General features: G+C 54.2%; 1 long non-coding RNA gene across 1 annotated transcript in view; it reads left to right on the top strand.

The window, feature by feature from the left end:
* LOC116837650 (uncharacterized) overlaps positions 1–26,140 on the top strand; it is a 62,418-nt gene extending 36,278 nt beyond the window's left edge. The window contains exons 2-4 of the long non-coding RNA XR_004376740.2: positions 21,974–22,175; positions 24,244–24,395; positions 25,316–26,140. This is a non-coding gene — a long non-coding RNA (uncharacterized LOC116837650). The remainder of the gene's footprint in view (positions 1–21,973; positions 22,176–24,243; positions 24,396–25,315) is intronic.
* Positions 26,141–27,841: the final 1,701 nt, after the last annotated feature.

Genomic DNA, 27,841 nt, shown 5'->3' with positions numbered 1-27,841 from the left:
AGATACACACGTGTATTCATGTGCACATATCTAGCCTGCACTAACACATAGACTTCCACATTTTTAATATTACAACTGTTTTGTGCCTAGAGACGCCAACTAAGACCAGGCTCCAGGGTGGTAGGTGCTGGACATACACATAAAAAGAGAGTCTGCAACAAAGAGTTTATAATGTCGCTAGACAAAGGTGGGGAGAAATGTCTGATCCGTCGGCTCTTCTGCAATTACTAGTCAACAACATTCACCTGTTGAGAAATAATACATTTTATGTCAGCCATTTTTTTGTGAGCAAGCCAGCAAAAGGCATAAAAGTCAAAGAGTTAGGCTGCAAATTTTATTCAGCCAGGTATACATACGTGACAATACACGCACCTCCCTACACAAAGACACACGGTCTCTTACACACATACAGTGCATGCATGCACACAGAGATGCACACTTTTTCATGCACTTTTCCAGGGGCTGCCTAAATCACCTAGCCAGGAAGGGAGGAGGGTGGGCTGGAGGGGAAAAGATGGGGGTGGAGGAGAGAGGATGAGGAGGGAAAGAGGCCAAGGACGAGAGCAGGGTGGGGTGAGAGGAGGCAGTGAAGGAGAGAGGTGCGGGTGTGGGAGGTATGTGAGGTGGATTAGGATGCACAGAGTGTATAGGGACATAATGGGAGTGCAGCAGTGTATGGAAGTGAATGGGGTGCAGGGGTGAGGGACATGGGGTGGTGGCTCTGGGAGGTGGAGAGGATGGGTGGGAGAGCGCTGTAAGGGGTACAGGGCTGGGATGGGTAGGTGTGGGGGCACGGTGGGCTGGGATGGGGGAGGGATGCAGTGAGGAGGATGGGGGTGAAGCCCAATTCCCAGCACTCAGAGATGGGGATACACACACCTCCAACTCCTGGGTGCCAGTGGTGGGGCGACCAACCATGGTTCACCACAGAGCACGTGGCACAGCTGAAGCCAGTGGGAGAGGCCTGTGCCACGCGACCCCTAACAGCCACCTGCTGAGCGCTCTGGTGGTGCTAGTTCCTCCCCTGCCCTGACCCAGCTAATGGGAGCTGTGCCTGAGGGTAGGGGCGGGGCAGCATGCCCTCCCCCCAGCAGTCCCTAGGGCTAGTAGCATGCTGGCTGCTTCCCGACCCAGGAGCCGTGGTCCGTGGCACAGCAGCTAGCGGGGAGCCTGCCAGCCCCACTGCGGTACCATGCGAACCAGACATTCAACGGCCTGGTCAGCGGCGCTGATTGGAGCTGCCAGGATCCCTTTTGGACCGGGTGTTCCGTTCCAAAACCGGGCACCTGGTCACCCTGCCTGACGCCCAGCCCCCTGGGCCCTCATCCAGTTCTGCCAGCGCCCTCACTCCTGACCCAGAGCCCTGCCTACCCCTCCCCTTCAGCACTGCCAGAGCCCAATAGTCTGTCCTACAGCCAAGTGCCCCTTAATCCAGACCCTCAATCCTCCATGGGCCCCCCACAGCTGTGCCAGTGCCCCTCAGTCCTGACCCACAGCTCCCCAGACCTTCATTAGCTCCCCCTCCATCCTGACCCACCGCTCTCCCAGCACCCCTTTCCCCACAGATCTGCCAGAGCCCTTCAACCCTGCCCCACAGCACCCCGGGAATGCCAGCTCTGAGCCCCGTCTCCAGCTCTGCCAGTACATCTCAGTCCTGACCTGCAGCCTTCCTGCTATTCCAGTCCTGGGCTCCCCACACACAGCTCTGACCATGCCCCTCAGTCCTGACCCACACCCCGCCCTCCCCTCGCTATTCCAGTGCTGAGTTTAATATGAGTACCTCTGTCTGTCCTACAAGTTGTCAGGTGGTTTTGCAATGGAGACAAATTCCCATCAGGGAATACGTATTATCTTTTAGTCTTTAAGGTGCCTCTGGACTCTTCGTTGTTTTTATGGATACAGATTAACACGGCTACCCTCTGATACTTGACATCAGGGGCTAGAAGAAGCCTGCTGGATCCTTTCCCACTGTGGGTTAGCCAGCATACCAAATCCAGATCTGGGGAGGGGTAGGGCTGGTGAGTCCACCCACTGGGCTGTCTAGTCCCAGGTTTTCAGACTATTAATGTGTCACAGACAGACTATAGCCCTGACTCTGCAGAGCCAGAACCATAGTGGTGTGATAAACAGAGCTGACGGGATAGTGCCTCAGTGTCCCCAATATGGTCTCTGCTTGGTTAGGATTTGCAAATACGAAGAGCTGACTAGAGTATATGTCTGTCCCTTGCAGAGGTGGTAGATGGTGTCTGTTGACCTGGTCTATGCCCAGGAGGGGGTTGGGTCTGTAAACCAACCAGAAGTATGTTTCAGCCAGTGTTTGGGTTTAACACTGTTTTGGGGGTCAGACTAGAAAAAACAAAAGGGCTAGTACTCTCTCAAGCTCCACCCAAATCCAGGCTCTGCCAACATCCTTAAGGTCTGCCGACTTGTCACTCCAAAATGGGATGCCACTCAGTAGATTGTGTGGATTACTGTAATGTTAGGTTCACCTCTCCCCTTCCTGGTATGCTTTAATCAGCAGTGAAACATTTATATTTGCATAATTAGGCTTCACAGTCACTGCCCCATTGAGATGAATGGGGGAAGTTCACACTTTCGGTGGAGCTGTTGGTTCAGGCTGTCTGCAAACTCAAGCAAGCACCACTGAATTGCATTATGCCAAGTTCCAATTCTGCAGAATTTCTGTGCAACTGGAAGCAAACAGAGACTTAATATTTTTAATGAAGGTTTAAACTGCAGTGCACAAGCTGACTGCCCCCAGAGGAAAGCACTGGCTCACTGAGACACTGCAAACCAGCCCAGTCCAACCCTGGTCTGCCCCAGCCAGCCAACATATATCACGACAAGCACGGTGAAAGCCAGCTTTGAACCTTCTATTGACAGGTTCTCAAATACTCCTCCCTTTAAACAGGGAACTGGGCCTTTCCTAGCTCTGGCCGTGCACCAGCAGGTGGGGACAGATTACAGAATGAGAGGCAGCCTCCAGGCAACTGAGCCAGCCCAAGAAAGGCCGACGAAGATAGAGTTTGCACCCATGCGTGCATTATACACTGGATTAGCCCTCCCTTGCTTTAACCACTCAACCACCTTGCCACACAAAAGGGGCCATTGGGCTACTAAGCAGGGGACTCTACATTGCCGTGCAGTGGGGAGGGGGAGGAACATCTGTGTGCAAAGCCAAATGTGCGAGGACCAGATTTGGCGCTAGCAGCCACCAGGCCCTGCTTCTGAACGGTTGCTATGGAAACACACTGGGGGTTGCCTAGGGCCCCAAGGTCTGTGCTGCACTCTCCATTGTGCTGTCACACCGGGAGGTTTGAGCATCACAGAGACTGGACCTGGCTGGGCAACTCCTAGGACAGGATTATACAGGCCAGTGGCATATGAGAAGACTCTTTCCTGGGCTGGCATTTGTTGATTGTGGCTGGATTTATTGTCTAGGCCATAAAACAGATACTTCCCCAAGGCCGTGGAGTGGTTTAGTGCAAGGTAAAATCTAAGGCTTTGTCTACACTGGCACTTTCGTCACTAAAGCTTTTGTTGCTCAGGAATGTGAAAAAACACGCCCCTGAACAACATAAGTTTTAGCAATTAAAAGCACAGTGTGGACGGCGCTTCGTCAGCAGGAGCCTTTGGAGGTGGTTTAATTTTGCCACTGGGAGAGAGCGGCCACCTTACAACAGCACAGCTGCAGTGGCACAGCGACGCTGCTGTAAGGTGCAGCGTGAAGACATGGCCTAAGGAACTTAAACAGCCACTGTGGAGCAAAGCTGGTGACCAGAGCAATTAACTAGCTGCTAGTGTAAAGGGAGCTGGCACCTGGCAGGCAAGCACCAGTGTGAACAGCTGGGCACACACATGCACTTAGATGCACGTCAGTGCACCTCCACACGCTCACATGTGCACTATGGACACACGTGTACTGCACATACATGCACGCACACATATGTAAGCGATATGCCCCTGGGCATGCACACACTGTGCCCTCTCCAGTTTGACTGTGTGCACTGGCACAATTCTGCTTTCGTAGAATCATGGGGCCAAAAGGGACCACAAAGGTCATGTAGTCTAACCGCCGACTATTTTAGCTTATCCCAGGCTCCTGGATCTATTCCTCTCTGCACTAGGGTGAGTCACTGAGGACCTGATCCTGTGCTCCTTGCACACACAAGAGTCCTACTGAGGGGCTTTTGCCTTGCTGTGCCTCAGTTTCCCCATCAATAAAGGGCACACTGACACCATCTGGAAAGCAGAAAGACACTCAGATCCATGTCTGGCACATCTGCTTTCCGCCTGCTAGAGGCTGCTTGTCAGACAACTTCTTGGTGGGGGGTGGCTGGATACTGCACCTGCTGAAAGGCCAAGAGTGGTTTTAGTTCCTCCAAAGGAGGTGTGACACTGACACGTTGCTCCAGGCAGTGATTCAACCCCTGGGTTAATCATTGACTCCTCCCTTCTCTCTTCCTCGCACGTCTGAGCTCACTTTTATTCCTGCCAGGACAGAACCTCTGCTTGCTTCCCACGGATATATTTCTGTCAGACCAGACGGCAGATGCAGCGTTCAAGGACTTCAGAATCTTTGATGTAATTGCTTAAAGAGTAACATCAAAGCACATGGGCAGCTCTGCCTGAAAGCGAGAACGTCTGGGTGAGTTGGTTATTGCCATCTGCTCGGCCCAGGGCTGTGTTTTGGGAGCGTTTCGCTAGCACAGGGCAGGGAAGGGTGCCAGCACTGTATTCAGTCACCTTGATAATGGAGACATGCTCGCTGCTCTTGTGCCTGACCTAAATTTCTCTCTGCACTTCTCACCCTAATCCTAATCCCCCCAGACTGGCTGGATCTCATTGTTTCCAGCCCAAGTAGCAGTGACTGTTTGTTTTCTTGCTGTTTCTTAATTGCAGGGGGTCAGGGATGTGCCAGGCTGAACACGCAGGGAGGGGCCTTTTGTTTGGATTCCTTCTGGTGCTGGCCAAGGGGCTCTGTATTCGATACCTTCACTTGGTGTTAACAAATTCTGGGAAATTTTGTTCCCCCCTGCCAGAATTCCCCCGAGAGAGAATACTTCCCCACTCCCTCTCCTAGAGCCTGGGGTGCCGAGCTCCGGGGGAGTTGAGAGGACTCAACACCTCACAGGATTGGGCCCCAACCTGATGTGTGGCGTGGCTGCCGGATGTTAAACAGCTGCCATGTTCACCCGCCGGAAGAGCTGTAGGTAGTATGCCCTGTAGGGCTGCCGGGGGGGTCATTGTCCAGAGGGCACACCAAAAGCCAAGCAGCTGGGGTTAAACTTTCTGTATCACATCAGTGGCACCTCCATCCATCCCAGTCCTCCTGCACCCCTGCCCAGACAGTTGGCTCTGTGTGGCTGAGACCCTATCTGGGAAGTGCTGCCTGGCTCTTATATCTGCAAAGCAAGAAGAGGCTAGAGATTTCTCCTGGTAACCCTTGGCACCTCCCCCAGGCAGCTGGGTGTGCCTGGCATAAAGAGCAGGAAAAGTTACTGCCTGCTTCCAGGCACTGTCTGTCTTGCTGTGTAACACCTCTGAGCAGAGAAGAGCTAGGACAAAAGGGTCTCACAGCAATAGCTTTAAAGGCCCCGCACTCACCAAGGAATAGCAGCAGGCAGTTCCTCCTCCTGCTTTCTTGTTTGTTTTGTGACTAGAAAATCACCGCTCTCTTTGCCATGTTTGATTATTTATGGATTCATTATATGATTGTTGGCGTTAGCTGAGCAGCAGCAGCCCAGACCGGTAGCTCTCTGGCCAAGTATATAAGTTTCTAGCCAAAATAGGCTAGTGATTAAACAAGGGGCTGTGAGCCAGGACTCCTAGTTCTACTGCTAGCTGCCTTTATACCCTTGGGCCAGTCAAATCCCCCTCTCTGGGTCTCATTCCCCTTCTTTTGGGGTCATTCACTTGCCAGCCTCAAAGGGAGTCTCAAGGCTTAATCCACTGCTGTTTGCAAGTTACTTCGAGATTTCTGCAGCCAAGTATTGTTATTTAAATAGGATCACCGGTCACTGACCTCTTTTCTCCTCTATGAGTAACTCCGGCTCAGCCAGCTGGGCTCCCTCCCTCCCTGGCAACGTGCTCTGTGTACACTGTTCAAAGTGACAGCAGTTCCCACTTTGCTTCTGATCTGATCGCAAGCAACTGTTTCCCCAGCCCAGGCTCCAGCAGCTGACACAGAGGGATTTGCTGGGTAAGGGATGGAAAATCACCTTCAAATAATATTTGCTGAACTCTAAGTAGACAGGGAAGGAAAGGACTGGCTTGGGTTACCTCGGGCTGCATGATCCAGTTTCACTGCAAAACTGACCTCGCAAACCCTACAGGGTTCCCTCGGCCAAATTTAGAACTGCCAACCAAAGAAGACCAGATTTTGCTCCCATGTACACCCATTTAGATCAGGACTATCTGCACTAAAATAGTTAGCAACACTGCAGTAAAACTGGTGTGAGATCAGCAGTATTGCCAACCTCGAGAGATCAAAAATCAGGAGGCAGACCCCCCAAAATTATGAGATTGGCCCAAAAAACCATGAGGGTTGGTTTTTTTTTTTAATTAAATCTTTTTTTTTTTTTTCAGTCTGTCATTTGACTTTATCAATCCTCTTTCTATCTCTGTGCCAATGTTCGGGAGAGAAGTTCAGGTTGAAAGGGCAACCTTTAAAACACACAGAAATGCGTGTCTCTCCCTGGCTGGTCTGGTGGAGACGCCACGGACTTGTCTTCATCCCTGAGAGAGGGGAACTGCCAGCTATTCCTTCTTGGCTTTTCCCTGGCCTGGGACATAATGACACCACTTCCCTGACTCCCCATTCCTCTGCTCTGGTCCCACAGCACCACTTCTTCAACTCCCCTCCCTCACCTTCTTCTGCCCCAGGCCCCCTCTGTGCTCTGGGGCCACACGTGAAGGCATGGTCCAGTGGCAGGGGCTAGAGGCTCTCAGGGTATGTCTACACTATGGTATTATTCTGATTTGACATGAACCGGTTTTGTAAAACAGATTGTATAAAGTTGAGTGCACGCGACCTCACTAAGCACATTAATTCGGTGCTGTGCGTCCATGTACAGAGGCTAGCGTCGATTTCCGGAGTGTTGCACTGTGGGTAGCTATCTTGTAGCTATCCCATAGTTCTCGCAGTCTCCCCCACCCCTTGGAATTCTGGGTTGAGATCCCAGTGCCCGATGGAGCAAAAAACATTGTTGCGGGTGGTTCTGGGTACAGCCTCACCCCTCCCTCCGTGAAAGCAGCTGACAACCGTTTCGCGCCTTTCTTCCTTGGGGTGAACTGTGCAAACGCCATAGCACAGCAAGCATGGACCCTGCTCAGATCAAGACGCAGTCGTGGACGTTGTAAAACCTCGTGCATTCTCATGCAGTCTATGCTGAACCAGGACCTGCAAAGCCAGGCGAGGAGGAGCGGGTCTACGCAGCGCGGCATATGAAGTGATGAGGACATGGACACAGAATTCTCTCAAACCGTGGCCCTAGTGCTTTTGGAGATCCGTGATGGTAATGGGCAGGTTCTAGCCATTGAACGCTAGATTTTTCGGGCCCAGGGAAACAGCACAGGACTGGGTGGACCGCATAGGTTTTGCAGGTTTGGGAACGATTCGCCGTGGCTGCGAACTCATGCGTAAGGACACTTTTATGGAACTTTGTGACTTGCTTTCCCTGCCCTGAAACGCCAGAATACCAAGATGAGAGCAGCCCTCCACAGCTTGAGAAGCGAGTGACAATAGCCTCTGGAAGCTTTGCAACTCCAGACAGCTACCGGTCAGTGGGAATCAGTTTGGAGTGGGAAAATCTAGCTGGGGTGGCTGCTTGATGCAAGTAGCCAAAGCAATCATTAAGCTGCTGCTACGAAAGGTGTGACTCTGGGGACATGCAGGTCATGTGGAAGGCTTTGCTGCAATGGATTCCCTAACTGTGGTGGGGCAATAGATGGAAACCATATCCCTATCTTGGCACCGGAGCACCAGGGCACCAGTACGTTAAACGCCAAGGGGTACTTTTCATGGTGCTGCAAGCACTGGTGGATCACAAGGGACGTTTTCACCAACATCCACGTGGGATGGCCAGGAAGGGTTCTTGACGCTCGGTCTTCAGGAACACTTACTCTGTTTTAACGGTTGCAGCAAGGGATTACTTCTGTAAACCAGAAAATAACAGTTGGGGATGTTGAAGATGCCTGTAGTTATCCTGGGGGACCAAGCCTACCCCTTGATGCCATTGGCTCATGAAAGCCTATACACAGGCAGCTGGACAGTGGTCAGGAGCTGTTCAACTACAGGTGAGCAAGTGCAAGGATGGTGGGTAGAATGTGCATTTGGCTGTTTAAAGGCGCGTAGCGACATTACTGACTCGCTCCAACCTCAGCCAAACCATGTCCCATTGTTATTGCTGCTTGCTGTGTGCTCCACAACTCTGTGAGAGTAAGGGGAGACCTTTATTGCGGGGTGGGAGCTGAGGCAAATACACCTGACCGCTGATTTACACGCAGCCAGAACCAGGGCAATTAGAAGCTACACCAGGAAGCGCGTGCGCATCAGAGATAGCTTTGAAAACAAGTTTCATCAAGGGCATCAGGGTACTGTGTGACTGCTGTGTTTGTTTCCCCTTGATGAACCCCCACCCCCTTGATTGACTCATTCCTTGTAAGCAACCCACCCTCCCCCTTCAATTACAGCTTGTTTCTAAGGAAATAAAGTCACTCTCATTAAAAAATCAGTATTCTTTATTCAGTCATTATAAAAGAGGGAGAGAACTGACAAGGTAGCCCGGGTGTGGTTTGGGAGGAGAGATAGGAGGAACGAAAAGGCCACTAAAAAAATTCTTCAAAGTAATAGAGCCTTTTGGTTGGGCTGTCCACAGGGGTGGAGTGGCGGGTGCACGAAGCCTTCCCATGCGTTCTACACGTCTGGTGAGGAAGATACAGAACATGGTGAGGGGTGAAGGTGGTTACACAGGGGCTGCAGCGGCACTCTGTAATCCTGCTGCTGTTCCTGAAGCTCCACCAGACATCAGAAGATGTCAGTTTGATCATGCAGCAGCCCCAGAGTTGCATTCCGCCACCGCTGATTCCTGCCTTCACCTCTGATCTTCCTGCCGCCACCTCTCATCTCGAGCATCTCTCCTCTCCCTCATGTTCATCCCTCTATCCTCATGTTGGTCCCTCCTGTCCTCATGTTCACTGGCATCTTCCCTGTAATTTGATACCACATCCTTCCACTCATTCAGATGAGCTCTTTCATTGTGAGTCACTTCCAATGAATTCCGAGAACATTTCGTCTCGCGTCTTTTTCGCCGCCTTCAGGATGGAGTAGGGAGGCTGAAAATTTGCAGCTGCATGAGAGAGGGAAAAAAGGGAGAGAAGTATTTAAAAAGATACATTTTACAGAACAATGCTTATGCTCTTTCACAGTGAACAACGCTATTCACCTTACATAGCACATGTGATTTCACTACAAGGTCACATTTTGCATCTTAATATAGAGTGTCTGTGGCTCTGGTGTTAGAGATTCTCACACACAGGTCCGGGCAGCAGAATTCAGCTTGCATGCGGCCATGGTAAGCCATCGTCTTTTGGCTTCTGCAGCCTTCATATACACAGTGCCCTCCTTTCCCAATACCAAGCAAATCCATTCAGTGCTGCTTCTTTCCTGTTAACATGCAGCAGCAGAAACCAGCCCCCATCCAATTCTTTGGATGATCACTTTACCCCTCCACACCGCATGGCTGGTATCATGGAAGAATCCACTGCTAAAAACCCCTTTCCCTCCCACCATGTGGCTGTAGCAGGAAGATCCCTGCTAGCCAAATGCAAAAAAGCTCAGCGCCATTCTTTCCCTTCCCCTCCCCTGCTTGGGTACCTGCAAGGAAGGATTTCTTTTAAGCAACAGGCAAACAACCCAGTAGGTATGGCCATCTCTGTCCCCATTACTTAAATTCCTGAATTTCAACCAGGTTACCGTGAATGATATCACTTCCCTGAGGATAACACAGCGAGATAAGAACGGATTTGCTTGAATGCCAGCAATCACCGGACCATACGCAGCTAGGCTTTGTCATGCAATGATACCAGATACTTGCTTACATGCATGGCGTTGTCAAGTGTCCTACCCTGGAGGACGGAATAAGGCTGCCCTGTCCAGAAACCTTCTGCCAAGGCTTTTGGAGTACCTCCAGGAAGCTTCATGGAGATGTCCCTGGAGGATTCCGTCCATCCCCAGACAATGTTAACAGACTTTACAGTAACTGTACTGGCCGTGAATGCATTCCAAGTCCTCAGGGCAAATTAATCATTAAAAACGCTTGCTTTTTAAACCATGTTTTATATTTACAAAGGTACACTCATCAGAGCTCGCTTCCATGGCTTCATTGTCTGGGCTAGTGGCTTGGAGGACTGAAGAGGGTAATTCCGTCTGGGTGAGAAAAAGCTCCTGGCTGTTGGGAGAACAAGCTCGTCCTCCTCTTCCTCCTCCTATCTTCCCTGTCTGCAGAATCCTCAGCCATGGCTGAGATTACCACCCCATCTCGGACTCCACGGACAGGGGTGGGTAACTGGTGCGGACCACCCTAGAATTGCATGCAGCTCAGCGTTAGAAGCGCATGTTTCCGGCCCTGTCCCGGACCTTCATTTGCTTCTTTGGTTTCTGGTAGGCCTTGTCTGAGCTCCTTAACTTTCACACGGCACTGCACTGAGTCCCTGGTTGTGGTCTTTCTCCATCATGGGCCTTGGAAATTTTTTTCAAATGTTTTTTCATTTCGTCTTTTGGAAAGGAGTTCTGTTAGCACGGAATTCTCTTCCCCATATAGCGATCAGAGTCCAGTACTCCCGTGCGGTCCATGCTGGAGCTCTTTTCGTTCTCAGAAGACTGCATTGCTACCTGTTGTGATGAGGCTCTGCTGGTTCACCTGTGCTGGTGAGCTCTCCACGCTGGCCAAACAGGAAATTAAATTCAAAAGTTCGCAGGGCTTTTCTGTCTACCTGGCCAGTGCATCCGAGTTCAGATTGCTTTTCCAGAGCAGTCACAGTGGTGCACTGTGGGATATTGCCCGAGGCCAATACCGTCGATTTGCGCCCACGACCTAATCCGACATGGCAATACGATTTCAGCGTATTTCTCTCGTTGGGAAGGAGTACAGGAACTGGTTTAAAGTGCCCTATTATCGTTGTGTGGACGGTGCAGGTGCACACAGAGTACCTGACTCTGCCAGTACAGCTAGGATAATGAGAGAGAATGGCATGCAAGTGTCTCCTGGCTCTTGTGTCTGTCTATGAGTGTCTGTGGTGCCAGTCTTCAGTTAGGATCAAGGGTACGTCTACACTGCACGATTATTTCGAATTAGCTTAAACCGATATTACAAAACAGATCTAATAAATCGTTTAGCGCGTCCACAGTGGGATCCCGAAATCGATTGTTTGCGTCCATGGTTCCAAAGCTACCATCGATTTCAGGAGCGGTGCACTGTGGGTAGCTGTTCCTCAGCTATCCCATAGTTCCCACTTCCGTGTGAGAGCACAGGCCTGATGGGCAGAAAACACTGCCCCGGGTGGTGCTGGGTACAGCCTCACCCCTCCCTTTGTGAACAGCAGACAACCCTTTGGCGCCTTTTTGCGGAGTGCATTGAGCAAACGCCATAGCACAGCAATCTTTCCCTTTTTTTTTCACGTGGTGGTGGGGGGAATAAACTGAGGAGCTGTTCCCTGAACCACGCCAGACACTGTGTTTGAACCTACAGACATTGGGAGCTCAGCCAAGAATGCAAATAATTTTCAGAGACTGCTGTGGACTGTGGGATAGCTGGAGTCCTCAGTACCCCCTCCCTCCTTCATGAGCGTCCATTTGAGTCTCTGGCTTCCCGTTACGCTTGTCAACAGCTGTGTATCCTGGAGTTTTTTTATTCAAACGCTTTGGCATTTGTGTTCTGTAACAGAGCTGGATACAACAGATTTGTCTCCCCATACAGCGATCAGACCTAGTATCTCCCGTACGGTCTATGCTGGAGCTCTTTTTCGATTTCAAACTGCATCGCCAGCCGTGCTGATCAGAGCTCCACGCTGGGCAAGCAGGAAATGTAATTCAAAAGTTCGCGGGGCTTTTCCTGTTTACCTGCCCGCTGCATCCGAGTTCAGATTGCTGTCCAGAGCGGTCAGTGCTGCACTCTGGGATGCCGCCGGAGGCCAATAACGTCGATTTCCGTCCACATGAACCCTAATCCGAGTTATCACTATCGAATTTAGCGCTACTCCTCTCGTTTGGAGGAGTTCCGAAATCGATTTAAGGAGCCGTTTTACTCGATATTAATGACGACGTCGTGTGAACGGATACAGCGTTAAATCGGTATATCGGCCATTAAACCGATTTAAAGTCGCAGTGTAGACCTGGCCCAAGTCATTTTATACCAGAAACGGAGCAATAACCAATCCTGAGCAGGTTCTATGTAGAGAAAAAGGGATATTTGGGTTTAGTATCAGAGGGGGAGCCGTGTTAGTCTCGATCTGTAAAAGCAGCAGAGTCCTGTGGCACCTTATAGACTAACAGATGTTTTGGAGCATGAGCTGTTGTGGGTGAATATCCACTTAGTCGGATATTTGGGTGTATATTGTAATCAGTATATTTCAGTCCATGACTGCCCAGGCCAGGAAGACCCTGGACAGAGCCACTAGGCAGCACAGGCCGCATCAGTCAATGTGGAGTCGAGAGCACCACGGGGTCTCTCTGTGGCCAGCAGCTTCAATAATGAATCCCCTTTAGCGATGTTATAGCCGAGTGCTGGCTCTGCTCTGCCTCTGAAGGGAAACTGAGAGGCTTACGTCCGTCTTGTAAAGCAGAAGGTTTCATTTCCCAAATGCTATGGCCTGGGGAGTTTCTTCGGCCGTATCGACTCTGTAAAGGCAGTTCTGGGAAGAGACCGAGGGTATGTCTACACACCGGATGCTCCACTGAGGCTATTCCGCTGTGGTGTAGACACTTACTACAGCAAAGGGGTTTTCCCTGTTCCTGCAGTAAATCCACCCCCTCGAGAGGCAGTAGCCAGGTCCACAGAAGAATTCTTCTGCCAGCCTAACTGTGTCCAGTCTGAGGAACCTGGATGGGATGGGGCTGTGCGCTGGGGCTCAGGGCTGGTCTACATTTTTCACAGCCCTGAGCAATGTAGCTCAGTCGACCAGGCCCAAGCCCCAATGCACAGCCCCATCCCGTCCAGGTGCCTTTCATGAGTAAGTCCATGGCTCTGCTGCTTCTCTGCGCCACTCCTCATCTGATGGCACAGTCACAGCAGGCTGTCAGGGTGCTTCGGGAGCACTGCAGGCAGCCTGTCTGGAGTGAGCAATGGGTCTGGGGGGCCCAGCCGGCCTGCCCTGCTCTGCCCTGCCCAGAAGTGGGTCCCCATTGTGCTGGGGGGTGCGCGTGCACACACATGCTCCTCTGCTGAACTAGCCTTAAAGTTAGACCATTTTTCCTAACTTCCAATCGAAATCTCCCTTGGTGCAAACCCAGCCGATTCCTTTTTGTCCTAGAAGAATGGAAGACACCCAGTGACAGACAGCAAACGGGCCATTGTCGGAGCTGCTAATTCACACACCCTGCCAGCACCCCCTCAGATAACAGCCCTGTCCTCTCCTATGCCCTGAGTCCAACTACCAATGCCCCTGATCAGCCACTGCTCATCCACTTCCTTGTTCCACCTCCCAGGCCCCACAGTAGAGGAGTGAGCCTGGCTCTGGGCGGGGAGAGTCGACTGGTTTATTGCACAATTTCAGCTCAGCGTTAGGGGCACAAAGCTGCTGAGTGACCCAGCCAGCCAGTGGTCTGAGCCCAGGGCCCACAAACAGCCCTGCAGTCACAAAGCAGAAGGCAACCCACTGCCTGTGTAGCAAAGCAGTGTGCCCAGGCCCAACTCTCACAAGGAAACCTACAATAACAGCAGGGGCTGCAGCAATCTGACTGCCTATGGAAGTGTGGAGCTAGGATCACCCTGACTACAAACCTTCCCCGTCGCTGGGCATCCTGGTGCCAGCAGCAGCTGGGGCAGCAGGGCTAGGGATGGGAAATTAACTAGCCTGCCACCTTTATCCATTTCACCATCTGTTCTGCTCTAAGATGGCTCGTTTTCTTTCATGCTACTGCTGGGTAATTACCAGCATGGCGCTGATGGTGCCCCTTATCCTAATGAAGTGAGCATCCTCTCCAGACAGTCTGCAAAGGAGCCCATGGGGCCAGTTCCAGGTCCTTGCCGCCACGGGCTCATTGCATGAGCGCTGGAGAAGGAGGCACCTTGGGGGCTGGATGCGGGGCCAGCAGGGTATTGCATGAATCTTTGTTCCTGAGACACTCATGCATGCAGAGATGTCCCTGTGCTCTTCAGGATAGAGCAGTTATCACTTAATGCCACTGATGACGGGGATGGAGGGATGGAGTTGGCCATGTTCCCCTGGAGACACTTAGGTACCGTTATTCAAGGCACTGGTGAGACCTCATCTGGAATACTGTGTGCAGTTCTGGTCTCCCATGTTTAAGAAGGATGAATTCAGACTGGAACAGGTACGGAGAAGGGCTACTAGGATGATCCGAGGAATGGAAAACCTGTCTTATGAAAGGAGACTCAAAGAGCTTGACTGAGGGGAGATATGATTGCTCTTCATAAATATATCAGAGGGATAAATATCAGGAAGGGAGAGGAATTATTTAAGTTTAGTACCAATGTGGACACAAGAACTAATATAAACTGGACACTAGGAAATTTAGACTTGACATTAGACGAAGGTTTCTAACCATCAGAGGAGTGAAGTTCTGCAACAGCCTTCCAAGGGGACTAGAGGGGGCAAAAGACATATCTGGCTTCAAGACTAAGCTTGATGCGTATGGAGGGGATGGTATGATGGGATAGCCTAATTTTGGCAATTAATTTGGCAATTGATCTTTGATTTTCAGCAGGTAAGTATGCCCAGTGGTCTATGATGGGATGACAGATGGGGTGGGATCTGAGTTATTATAAAAAATTCTTTTCTGGGTGCTGGCTGGTGAGTCTTGCCCACATGCTCAGGGTTTGACTGATCGCCATATTTGGGGTCGGGAAGCAATTTTCCTCCAGGGAAGATTGGCAGAGGCCCTGGAGGTTTTTTGCCTTCCTCTGCAGCATGGGGCACAAGTCACTTGGTGGAGGATTCTCTGCAGCTTGAGGTCTTCAAACCACAGTTTGAGGACGTCAGTAACTCAGACATAGGTTAGGGGTTTGTTACAGAAGTGGGTGGGTGAGATTCTATATATTGCATTATGTAGAAGGTCAGACTAGAAGATCATAATGGTCCCTTCTGACCTTAAAGTCTATGAGTCTATGAAGTACCTTGAGGGAAATGCCACAAGGGCCTTGCAGAGACTGGGGAATTAAAGACAGTCCATTTATATTAAGCTGTTGTGCCGTTTCCCATAAGTTCTGCTGGGGCATGGGAAGCAGTGTTGCCAATTCACCAGATGCTATCACAAGTCTTGTGATATCTGGTTTATTTCTTAAAGCCCCAGCTCCTGGAGTCATATGATTACACGAGAAGCTCAGCTTTCGTTTTTAAAAAAAGGAAGTTTCTAGCCCCCACATTGGTGGAGAAGAGCTTGAAAACATGACATGAGTGTGTCCTCAAAGCTCCAAAACCAGACAGCAAAGAAAAAGAACCCCACAATTACTATGTAATCCAATCTCATGCTTGTGGGGCCTGGCGTATGATTTGGGAACTTGGGGGACTGATCGTACCAGGAAGGCCACTTTCCAACAGTCTCTTGGACGCCCCAAACAAACCACTTCCCTATAATGGTTTTAAAGACAATGGAGAAGGAGCAGTGAGCTGCACTGGCCCCTTCTCACTCAGCAGAGCTGCCCCCCATGCATGTCCAGAGGCAGCGCTTCAGGGACCGATGTTGATGTTCACAGCTTTTGTCCCCATGGATTGGGGCTGTGACGCGCCAGCTGGCAGCCGTGTTGTGTTCCAAGGTCCGGCAGCAGGATCTGAGGATGTGGGGAAGGTACTGCAGTAGCACAGACAGCTGCACAACTGCAAGCTGCTGGGAGTACGGAGCTGCCTGCAACCCTGGGTATGTACTTGGGCCGGCTATTCCATGCTGCTGCTGCTGTTGCTGGTCCGCTGTTTTTAGCATGGCTGCTCATGAGCATGTCTGCATGAGCTGGGAGGCACAGGCCTAGCTCGTAATGTCAACCTAGCCTCAGGGAAACATTTGGCCCCATGTGAGTCTAGTAGTAGTTCTAAATATAGCACTTCATAGAACGGAGATGGAAAGTTTGAACATTGTTTGCTGTCAGCCTCATCCTCTGCCCTATCGTAATCTCCCTGATGCTACAGGGGCTGCTAACAGGAGGGATTTGGAGGAAAGCAAAGGTGCTTGGCATGAGGTGGTTGCAGACTTCCCTCCATTGTCAGGGTCCGGCACCCAATACCCGATCAGAGCCAGCTTCCAAGCAGCAACCGCACAAAGAATACAGTGCTATGAAACTGACAGTGGGTTTGGACCATGTGGGCTGCTGCTATCCCGTACAGACCTGGGGCTGTGATATTTCCTACAGATGCCCTTTGGTACCTGGAAAGGCAGGTGAGTGGATCTTGCCCTCAGACCCCGCAGCTGTAACATGGGGAGAGGAGCACTGCCTCATCTTGTGGTGGTGCTGGGAGACTCTAATTCAGAAATGTTTATGTGGGGCTTTGAGACCTTCAGATGGGAGGTGCTGGAGGGGCCTGGATACCTTTCTTATGCACCAGGAGCTCTGAATGGTCCAGGTCACATTGAGAAATCTCCCCCCACTCTCCCAAGTAGTTGTCTGTGCTCAAGAGCCTCTGACTTTACAATTTGGGGTCTGGGTGAAGGCTGGCTCCCTGCACTCTCTGGTAGCCACCAGGCGACATGGCCCTGCCTTGCTGTCCCGTCAGCATGCCCACTGGCTGGGTCATGACCTGCATTCCAGGTGGGAGCCAGACAGTGGCATCACCTGCAATCAGAACAGGAGAGGAAAGGAACACGCCCTCCTGTGGCTGTGGCGCTTTGGACTGGTTTCAGTTGTTGGGTACAGTGTGGTGGTGGCTGGTGATATACAGGAGGTACGACTGCACGATCTGGTGCCCTTCTGGGATTAAACTGTGTGACTCTCTGGGTACATCTACACCAGGAGTCGGCAACCTCTGGCACGTGGCTCACCAGGGTAAGCACCCTGGTGGGCCAGGCCAGTTTGTTTATCTGCCGCGTCGGCAGGTTCAGTCAATCACGGCTCCCACTGGCCGCGGTTCACCGACCCAGATCAATGGGGAAGGCAGGAAGCCGCGGCCAGCACATCTCTCGCCCGCGCCTCTTCCCACCGCCCCCATTGGCCTGGGACTGTGAACCGCAGCCACTGGGAGCCACGATAGGCCGAACCTGCCGACGTGGCAGATAAACAAACTAGTCTGGCCCACCAGGGTGCTTACCTTGGTGAGCCATGTGTCAGAGATTGCCGACCCCTGATCTACACTGAGATTAGACACTCGCGGCTGGCCCAGGCCAGCTGACTCTGTCCAAGGGGCTGGTTAATTGCAGGGTAGATGTGCTTGAGCTGGAGCCTTGGCTCTAGGACCTTGAGTGGGGAGGGCCCCAGAGCTCGGACTGCAGCCTGAGCCTGAAGACCTTCACCACAGTTAAACAGACCCTTAGCCTGTGAGCCTGAATCAGCCCGGGCCAGCTGCAGTGTAGACGTACCCTCAGACTCCTGCCTGGAGAAAGGGCGGGCAAAAGCTGGCAGAGCAGTGTGTTGGGCTGGCTCTGATTAGCACTGTTACCATTATTGGTGCGGGGAGCCGGAATAACACAGATCCGTCTCTTCTTTCACTGGACACTGGGTATACGACAGAAAAGCCTGTCCTGCTGCGCCGTATTGCTCGGGGCGCTTGCATCTGGGAAGATTAATGCTGTTGTGCAGAAACGCCAATGGTGATATTTCCATCCCCTGCCCAGGGATGCAGCAGCCAGCGCAGGGAGCAGCAGCCAGCGCCCGCTGCCCAGAAAGCACTCAGTGAATTAGCAGCCTCACGCTCTTTGACTGTCTCCCAGGAGCTGAAGGGGAAGTTTTGGCACATTAGAGTGACAGGCAATTGATCGAAAAGCTCTGCTTCCAGCAAGGCAGGGTGCATGCTTGTCTGTCTGTCCCACCCACCCCCGCACCCCTTCCTTCCTAGGGGCCCCAAATCCACTGCATTTATGCCCATGATTCCAATAGGAGCTGCACACTCGTATCTGCACCACCCTTCCTTCTAGAAGTTCTCCATCTGTCCCATCCCTTGCTGGCCCTTGCTGTCACTCTCTGGCTCTCCCAGGGTTTTGAAGTTACTAGTTCAGTAAGGGCCTGATCCTGCAAAGGCCTGATCCTGTGATTAGTGTCTCAGGCGCTCAGCATATTGCAGGAATAGGGTCTAGATGCTGCCTGTGGACCCGCCCCCTATTCGGTTAGCTAAGCTACTGCTGAGGCCATGGCGGGGGGCTGTGAAGGGAGGCAGTTAGCTGATGGTGCAGCTCCCTGAGATTAGTTTTGCCTCGAGGAGTTTTGAGCCCCACGTTGTTATTTGTCTGGTGGGGTATCGAGATGCCCCCGTTAGGGATCAGGGCCCGTTATGCTAGACACCACACACACATACGGAAACAACGCTCCGGGCCTCAACGTGCTCCCAGGAGGAGCCTCCCTCTGGATTTCATTTAACACCCAGGGTGTTGGGGCACTGTGGGTCCGGGATTCGCTGACCCAGCCTGTGCCCATGCATGAGGCTGTCGCGGTAAAACTGTGCCGTGATCGGTTTCTGGGGTGCTGCGGTTATCTGAGTGGATTTAGGGGATGGGGAACTAGGGGCGGCGCCAGACTCTTCACGGTGGGGAGCTGAGGTGGGCTAGAGAGAAAATTGGGGGTGGGGGCCTGCACTATACATCTTGTGAGCACATACAGGAGCACTGAGGCTAGCCTGCCCCCACAGAGGGCCTGGGAGGAGCAGGAGGGCTCTGACCCCTCACTGCCTCTTTGTGGGGAGGGCCCTGGAGTCACCTGGGCTCCGGCCCTGCGGCTTGAGCATGGGCGGCGAATTATATACCCACGTGGTGCCTGGGCACCAGCAATATTCAGAGCCCAGGGGCCCAGCTCCACCAATGTTTGGGGCTGGGTCTCCCCCCCCCGGCCCCACCTGCCCCCCCCGCGCCTCCCCGAGTGTCCCAGCCCTCTTCTGGCCCCGTGAATGTCCCCGGCCATGGGAGGAGCAGAGCGCTCTCTGTGCGCTCATTGCTGCTCCCTGCAGAACTGCTGCACAGAGTTCAGTCTTGCCCCCCACATCGACTGCCAGGGCAGACTGACTGAGCCTGCACTTCCACCTCAGACCCTTCCCTCTTCCGGCGGGGACCCTCCACCAGCACAGACCCCCCCCGCCCCCAGTCACCTCCTGCCCCATGTGAGCAAGGAGGCTGCCCATCCCCCACCCCCAGTGAGGCCATAGTCAGGGCACAGCAGGGGAGGAGGTACCATGTGCCTGGCAGCCCCCCTCCGGCATGGCACCCACCACGGGGGAGGCAAGGGGATTCCTGGACCTGAGAGGGTTCCTAGGAGCACATGCACGTGACAGGTGGTGGGTGACTGTGCTGCTGGGGGCGGGAAAGTGGGGCTCCTCCTCCCAGAGCTCGCTGCTTTCCGGCAGGGAAAGGGCTAGGGGAGTCCTCCTCTCTGGCCCCTGTCATGGAGCAGCCTGCCTGCACCCAAACTTATCCCAGCCCTGCCCCACCCCAGAACCACACCCAGCCAGAGCTTTCACCTCCCCACCGCACCCTCAACCCTCTACCCTAGCCCTGAGCCCCTCCAGCACCCAAATCCCTCATCTCCAGTCCGCCAGAGCCCTAACCCCACCCACCCCTCTGCCCTAGCCCTGAGCCCCTCCACATGCCAACACCTTATCCCATCCCAGACAGAGCCCTCATCCACCGCACCCTAACTCTCTGCCCCAGCCCTGAGCCTCTCCAACATCCCCAGCCAAAGCCAGAAGCCCGCATGCCCCCCACCCCCCTAACCGTCTGCCCTGAGCCCCTCCTGCATCATGAACCCCTCATCCCCAGCCCTACCCCACAGCCCTCACCCCACCCCTCTGCCATAGCCCTGAGCCCCCTTCAACACCCAAACCCTCTCCCCAGCCCCACCCCAAACCTAGCCCCACCCCTGCACTCCCTCCTTCCCCGAAACTCCCTCCCAGAGCCCACACCCTGCACCCCTCCTGCACCCCAGACCTCCTCCCCCACCCAAATTCCCTCCCAGAGTCTTGGGCAGGTGGGGGCGGAGTTTGGGCAGGGCAGAGTTGGGGCGGGGGCGAGTTCTGGGCACCACCAAAATTTCTACAAACCTGTCGCCCATGGGCTTGAGTTCACCCCCGCACCCTCACATTGCCCGCTGCCCCGCGGCCTAGCTCCGCTCAGTGCCTGGCGAGCTCACTGCTAGCAGCCCTCGGACAGCCAGACCCTTTGCAGGGTCCTCTGAGGCCTGCCTGCCCTGCTCACAGCAGCAGCATCCCCTGTGCTCCCAACTTGGCTGCGGATCCCTGTCCCTGTGCCACCCGCATGGCGTGCAGTGCCCCACACCAGGCTGCACATTACAGCTCCACCATGTGTCAGTCCCCTCCTCGCATGGTCTGGGATGCCTCCCACACCTACAGTTCCTCTGTTCAGGGCTCTGTGCCCCTCATCCATGCCCCCTTCCTCTAACCATGCCCCCCTCGGTGATCCCCCCTCCCCAATGCATCCACCCCCCCACTGTGATCCCTTCCCCATGCATGTTCCTCTTCCCTTGTTCTGTGACCCCTGCCCCAACCAAGACCCTCCTCCCCCATGCATGCTCCCCGCCCTCCCCTATTGATGCTCCCCTGCCCATCTGTGATCTCCTTGCTGATGCACACTCTGCCCCCGCCCCCGTCTCGCTCCCTGCATGGTTCCTCCCTTGTTTGTTGTTATTCCCACCCCTTCCTGTGCTGGACATGCCTCCCTTACTGCTGTGCTGCTGCTGGCGGCAGCGCTGCCTTCAGAGCTGGGAACCCAGCCAGTAGCTGCCCCTCTCCAGCCACCTGGCTCTGAAGGCAGCTCCACCGCCCACAGCAGCACAGAAGTGAGGGTGGTGATGCCTTATCATGCCACCCTTACTAATGCCTAACGTTTGAACTGTGCGCTGGGAAGGGTGGCTACAGGGTCCCCCCTCAGCACCACCCCTGTGGGGAACAGAAATCAACCCTCTGTGGCTAGCACCCAATGCCCATTTGGGTGGAGCCCACTTCATGCGTGCCAAAGGGCTGGGGGGTATAGGGTTTATATTGCAGGGAGCAGTACTAGGCTCTTATATGGCATGTGAAGTGGGGTCCTTGGAATCCCACACACCCCACTCAGGACTGGAGTCTCCATCACCCTACACCTCATGTGTCATTTACACTGTGCAAAAACACCACCGTTCCCAGCTGGCAGCCTTTTACACGCACTTTGCGCTGGCGTCGGTGACCACTCAAGGAGCAGAGCAACGAAGATGTAGCTCCTCTCCCCAGCAGGGGGCGATAGGAGGTCCACGTTGTCTGAACCCGTTCTGACTGGCAGTATAAGTGCTGGCTGGCGCACTCGGCCCAAGCCAGCGCCCGTCTCTCCCCAACACAGAGTGGTCACAGCCTCCCATGCCTCTCCCAGAGAGCCCTTCTCCTGAGTGGGAGAGGAGAGGGGCAGTGGGGCAAGACAGAAAGGGATTCTCTGTTCGCCTCACGGAAATAGTCCTCTCTCACCCCCTGAATGTGGAACATGGTGGAGAGAAGCCAGGCTGCGGGAGCCGGGGGATTTAATCATGGCGGATATTGGGGCAGCTCTGTCTAGGAGCAGCCGCTGGGTTGCATGTGGGCATCCCCAGGAAGGCTCTGAGGGGTTCGCTCTCTCTTTGCACAGGCCGTGCTGCGTCACTCTGTGGGCAAAGGCCAGTCACGCTGGGACCGAGCCCCAGTCTGAGCCCCAGATTCTCTTGGTGAAATCGCTCCTCAGGCTGGAGGACGTCTGGAGGGGGAGACCCCACCCCAGGGAGCCTACCCCAGGCAAGCGGGGCCCCTGGGAACTCGGAGAGCCAGAGCCAGCCCCTTTTGGAAGGCTGCAGGTAAGGCTGCACCTCTGCTCCTGTTCCCTCTGGGCTTGGCTGAGTGTCACCCACTTACAATGTGCTAGGACAGAGCCAAGGCTGCTGGCAATGGCAGGTCCCTGGAGACAGTCAGCCGGAGGCTGTGATTCCCCCCAAGGGAAACCTGCAGGGTGCAGAACCAGAAGGAAGACAAAGCCTGGCTCAGCGGGTGCCCTGTTCCCATTGCCCTTTTCAGCAGCGCAGACAAGGTTGCTCTGCAGCTGACTGTGTGCACACTTGGTGCCCAGGAGCCCTGGTAAACCCTGACCTGGCCACTCCCCTCCTGGCGGCCCTGCGTGCCCCACAAGAACCTTCAGCCCAACCAAACCCAAACAGCAAAGTCCCGGGCCAAGCTGGGCCGGCCCAGTTCCTTGTGGGTAGGAGGCCCCATCAGAGAAACCAGCTCCCACTGGCACTCACTGGGCCCCTTGTTGGGCATCTGAGCAGAGAGGCCGAGGAGTGGCTGGGCCAAGGAGACTGAACTGCCCTCTTCCCCTACCAGGGATGAGACACTTGGGCAGGGCATGTGGGGGAAGCTTGGACTGCTCCTCTGCCCCCAGAGCACCCACACACACACCCTGAGTCCTACGGCTGTCACCTCCGAGGCACAGAAAAACCAGCCGCTCTGTGGGTGGGGCCAGGTCCAGGAGGGAGGGGCCACATCCCAGGGGAGGCAGGTCCAGGACCCAGGGGAGCAGGAATTGGTCTTTGGATGGGGCCAGGTTCCAGGACTGGGGGGAACCATGGGGAGGGGCTACCTGAGACTTGGGAGGATTTGGGGCAGGACTAGGGCTTGGGTTCCCAAACAGCTGATGGCTGCTGCAGGCAGGCAGAGCAGGACCTGGGTGCCAGTGGGGTGGCTGCAGCACACTCCCAGCCATGCCGTGCGTAGCAGGACTGGCACGTGCTGAGAGCCATTGAACCAAACTGTAAACCCTGGAAACCACTTCAGGCCAGGGAGTGTGGCAGCACCTCCAGCACCCCTAGTTCCAGTAGCTGTGGCCGTGTGTGGCCAGTAGCTAAGATCACCCAGCAAAAACACTGGCATGTTACTTTGTTCTGACGGGAAATGGGCAAGTCACGAGAAAAACCAGCCAGCTGGCAGCCCTGCTAGCACTAAAGTCCCATGAAGTGCCTGAGGACAGGAAATGGCGTGGGGAGAAACCCAAGTCTGACCCCTACCAGGAGAGATTAGAAGCTCAGGTTACCCACCGTCCAGTCCAGTCCCCCTCCTGTGCTGAATCATGGAGGAGGTAAACCTGTTGTCGCCCCAGCTACAAAGCCAGGCTCTTTAGTTCAAGGTATAGATCCCCCGGCTCCTGCCTCTGGAGCTCCCCTGATGCCATCCCCCATGGCTGCTGTCACTGCCCCCCACTGCCCCTGCCAGGCAGAGCCCTGCCCTCCAGCTCCCGCTTCCTGGAGTCATTCCCAGGTCAGCGAGTGTCACAGATAAATGGCCTGGATGGGCCAAGACCTGGTGCTGGGGGTATTGCCAGCTCAAGGACGCCCTATACCTTCCCCTTCCAGGAGCCCCTGCCTCTCCCACCCTGCTCCTCCCCCCTCGCAGCAGCCCCGAGAGGACCCGTGTGTTTAAAACCCCCACCCCGATGCATAGGATTTCTACAGAAGCCTAGGCTGTGGTGGTGCAGATTAAAGTAACAGTATGTTCCCTGCCCCCAAGAGGCTCACAACCCAGGTTCAGTGTAGCACAGAATGGGGCCAATGGGCACAGGGTCTACTCTGGCCGCACTTGCAGATGTGACGTGCGTGGCAGTTACAAAGTGCTGTGTGCACATCTCACTGGGAGGGACAAAAGCCGGCACGTTACATCTTTTCCTTGGCAACCAGCTAGGCAATATCAAACCCAGCCAAGTGGCCACCCTAGGCATGGGGGTGTGGAGAAGACAGAGGATTTCTCTGCCTCCATCTTGGTTTGAGTCCTTCTCCCCCCGTGTGCTCGATCCAAAGGGTCTGAGCTCCCCAGTCAGGCCCCTGGGTTGGGATGGGGAAGCAGGAGATTCTATCCTGACCTTGGTGTGCCTTCTAGGGGAAGCATGACTGAGGTGGAGCCTGTGCTGGACTTCGCATCCTCTGGGAGGACTGGCCGCAGGAACGCCCTCCCTGACATCTTGGGCTCGCCGGCCGGCGTCATCCCCTCTGACCTGCCTCTGAAATTAGCTGAAATGTCTCTAAGCTCAGGTATGTACCAGACAGCAGGTCTGGCCCTGCCTGATGAGCCCTGCCCTGTGTCCCCCAGGGAATCTGGTCCTGTGGCCACTAGGCAAATGGAGACAGAGGGGAGATGTGCCCTGCAGAAGAGTCATACTGCCTAGGAGCATGGACTAGTGGTCACAGCAGGGAACTGACTCGTCACTTCCTCTCAGCACCTCTAATTCCCTATCTGGAACAATGGGGATTGTTATGTGTTATTATTCTGATAGGCATCTCTCTAGTGTGAGTATTGTTATCTATTGCTTGTGGTACCATAGTGCTTGGGAGCCCTAGTCACAGACCAGGCCACATGGCGCTAGGCGCTGTACAGATGCAGAACGGACAGATGCTCCCTGTCCTAAAGAGCTGACACACTGAGCAGCACCATGGCAAACGGGTGCCCTGCCAAAGCACAGCCAGCCTTTGCCTAGCACGCTTCACCCTGCTCCAGCGCGAGGGGAGTCTTGCCTGATGGCTAGTTCCTTCGTGGCTGTGGTCACTATGACATGGCTGCCTTGAACAACACATTTGGCATCCTTGGCAGTATCTGAATAAGCCAAGGAGATAGTCCCTTCTGGGCAAGGGCTGAGGGCTGGGTGACTCGGGGGCTGGCCTGGGACAAGGATACTGCTGGAATGCTGGGGCTGCCTATGGGCTGGGGGGCCACCCAGGGACAGGAGATCTGGAGGGAATGGGGCTGTCTGTGGGCAAAAGTTCTGGGGGAGTGGTGCTGGTTGGGAGTAGTGGGACTGGCTGGGGGCTGGAGGGAATGGGTCTCGCTGGGGCTGGGAGTGGGGCTGCCTGGGGGCTGCAGAGTGTGGGGAGGACTGTGCTGTACCCATTTGTGGACTGAGAATTGTGCTTTCCAGGGCTTTTCATTGCACTTGCCTCCATTGCTCTCTCCACAGACAGATCCCAAGAAATGCAGTCCCCCTCCACAGAGGTGCCCCCGCAGCAGCCCCAAAGCCCAGAGCTGAAGGATACGTCTTAACACCTCCCCTGGGATGCACTTCTGACCAGCAGGGAATGGAGAGACTGTTGAGCATCAACCCAGCTTGACTGGTGGGGCCTGGAGTTTGCTGGGTTTTCCTGGGTGCTATGCAGCAAGAATGTCTTGTGTTCCTTGGAGCGGGGGAGTAGAGGAACTTCCCAGGGGGAATAAGCAACCACGCATTTGGCAAAGCTGGGGAAAACCCCTGCAGGGAAACGTTTCTTTGCTGGCTTTTAAGGACACGACTTAGGAACCAAGGGTGTTTGTTTGGGGATATTTTCTCATCTTCACACCCGAACAGCTGAGCGGTGCTGCCGCCCGCGATGTCTCCATGCTAGGATCGTGACAAGCAACCAAGGGTTGTTCTTAGCTGAGTACGTTTGTTCACTGTGATGTTCTGGGGCACAATTTCCTTGTCTTTTCTTTTGTGATAGATGATCCAGTATCCTTATTCAGGCCTTCTGAGAAGCCTGGGGCAAATGGCACAGTGCGGGCCGTAGCACATTCTCCTCTCTGGCACCCAAAGGTGAAGCCCTTGTCTGGCAAACAGAGCGAATCCCTTCCCAGGCTGGGTCCTGCTTATGCCGGGACCCAGTGTGACCCTTGCTACTTGTGGGATAAAGGTACTTGGAGCCCTGGCTCCCTTTAAGTTTCACCAAAGTCTCAAAGCAGCCAGCAGCCCACACCGGGGCGTAAGTGACACCAATCCACGTAGCTTAGCCCCCTAGGCTTGCCTGGACTGCCCCCCAAGCAGCACCCCTGCCCCGGTTGTGGGCATACTGTGCACAGCTACCTCCCCCACGATTGGCCTTCAGGAGCCCCCAGCCATGGCTGCCACCTGAGCTAATCAGGAGCATCCAGCCCTCGGGATGAGACACTGAGAAGGGCTGTCAGTGGGTTTCACAGCAAACCCCAGAGGGGGCCGCCCTACACCACAGCAGAGAACTCAGGCCTAGGATTTTGCTCCCTAAACACTGGCATTGTCTAATTGGCAGCACACTGCCCTCTGCAGGGGGATTGGTGTGTTACACAGGCCCAAATTCACATCCCTTACCAGCCAAGCGGTACAAGGCGCTACTCAGGTTTGCGGGGGATTTAATGTTTGCTTTTCACTACAGGCATAGAGGGACTCCTCCCGTGCCTGGATCCTCCCTGCCCCCGAGAGGAGGAAAATATAAAGGAAACCTAGTGGATTGGCTCAGATATACTGTGGCACTTCAGCGAGTGCTGCCGTGGTCACACGGGGCAGGGTTCTGAATTGATAAGCTCCCTCCTGCCCTCTTGCAATGGTCCCCTCCAGAGGGGCGCTCTGGGACAGAGACCCCTGGTTTCCTGCTCCACATGGCCTCTCTCTTACTGTTTCATTTGTATTGCAGGGGTACCTAGAAGCCCCTGTCATGGGCCCAGGCCCCACTGGGCTGGGTACTGTGCAGACACAGCGGAGACGCTCCCAGCCCTGACGATCGGGTGCGCAAAGGGCCGTGCCCCTGGCTGCATGAAGGCTCATGCTGGCTTTTGCCCCAGCACTCACTGTGGCCACCTGGCTGGCTGGAGGGAGACAAGCACTATGCATCCACCAGGACTCACTGCCACTGGCCTCGCGTCCAGCCTTGGGCACACAGGAGCCAGGAGAATAGCCATAGGCATGGGAGGACTCTGCAATGATTCCCTCGAGGGAATTAGTTTAGATTCAGGCTTTCCCCTCCCACTTGTGTCCCTGGGCTCTCTAACTCCTCCTTAAAGTGGGCACCCAGTGCCTGTGCTGCCAGCCCCTCCACGGTTGCCTCCAGCCATAGTCTCTGGTTTGGGTGCTCAGGGCACTAGAGGCCCTTTAGGATTTTGTTGTCCTTTCCGTGGGGGCTGGAAGCATCACCTTCGCTGGCCTTTCACCTTTTGCCAGTGCAAAGGCCGAGGAGTCTGAGGCTGGCCCTAGTCTCTGAGAATGGAGAACTGCTGCCCAGGTTTCTTATTGACCTCTTGGGCTACCAGACCCAGCAAACTGATGTGAAGGACACTCCTTCTTCATCTGTCACTCTTTCTAAGGCCAGGTTTCCAGCATGGTATCTCCTGCCTTGGCACTGGGAAGTTTCTTCTGGGAGAGGACTGAGTCATGCAGGGGCTCTGGTCTCCCAGCTGTGGAATCAGGGTAGAGCCCAGTGCCCAGGCAGGACCGGGGTCATCATAATACAGATGGGATGCAGAAACACATCAGTGTCACGAGGAACAAGATGCTTCTAATAAACCTGGAAGGACTTTGTGCTGCACAATAATACCAGCCCTTTGCCATTCTCCGGCACCTTCCATTGGAGGATCTCAAAGTCCTACACAAAAAGATCACATGCACCCAAAAATACAGCCCGTCCCTGGTTACAGACAGGAATGAATATATCACTGATCTAAGATACTTGCTACACCCAGGGTTGGGCATTTAAAAAACAAAACC

This window comes from Chelonoidis abingdonii, chromosome 25, assembly GCF_003597395.2.
Source record: "Chelonoidis abingdonii isolate Lonesome George chromosome 25, CheloAbing_2.0, whole genome shotgun sequence".
Lineage (NCBI taxonomy): Eukaryota > Metazoa > Chordata > Testudines > Testudinidae > Chelonoidis > Chelonoidis abingdonii.
The sequence above is the reverse complement of the archived record's forward strand: the minus strand, read 5'-3'. Positions and strand labels throughout refer to the sequence as shown.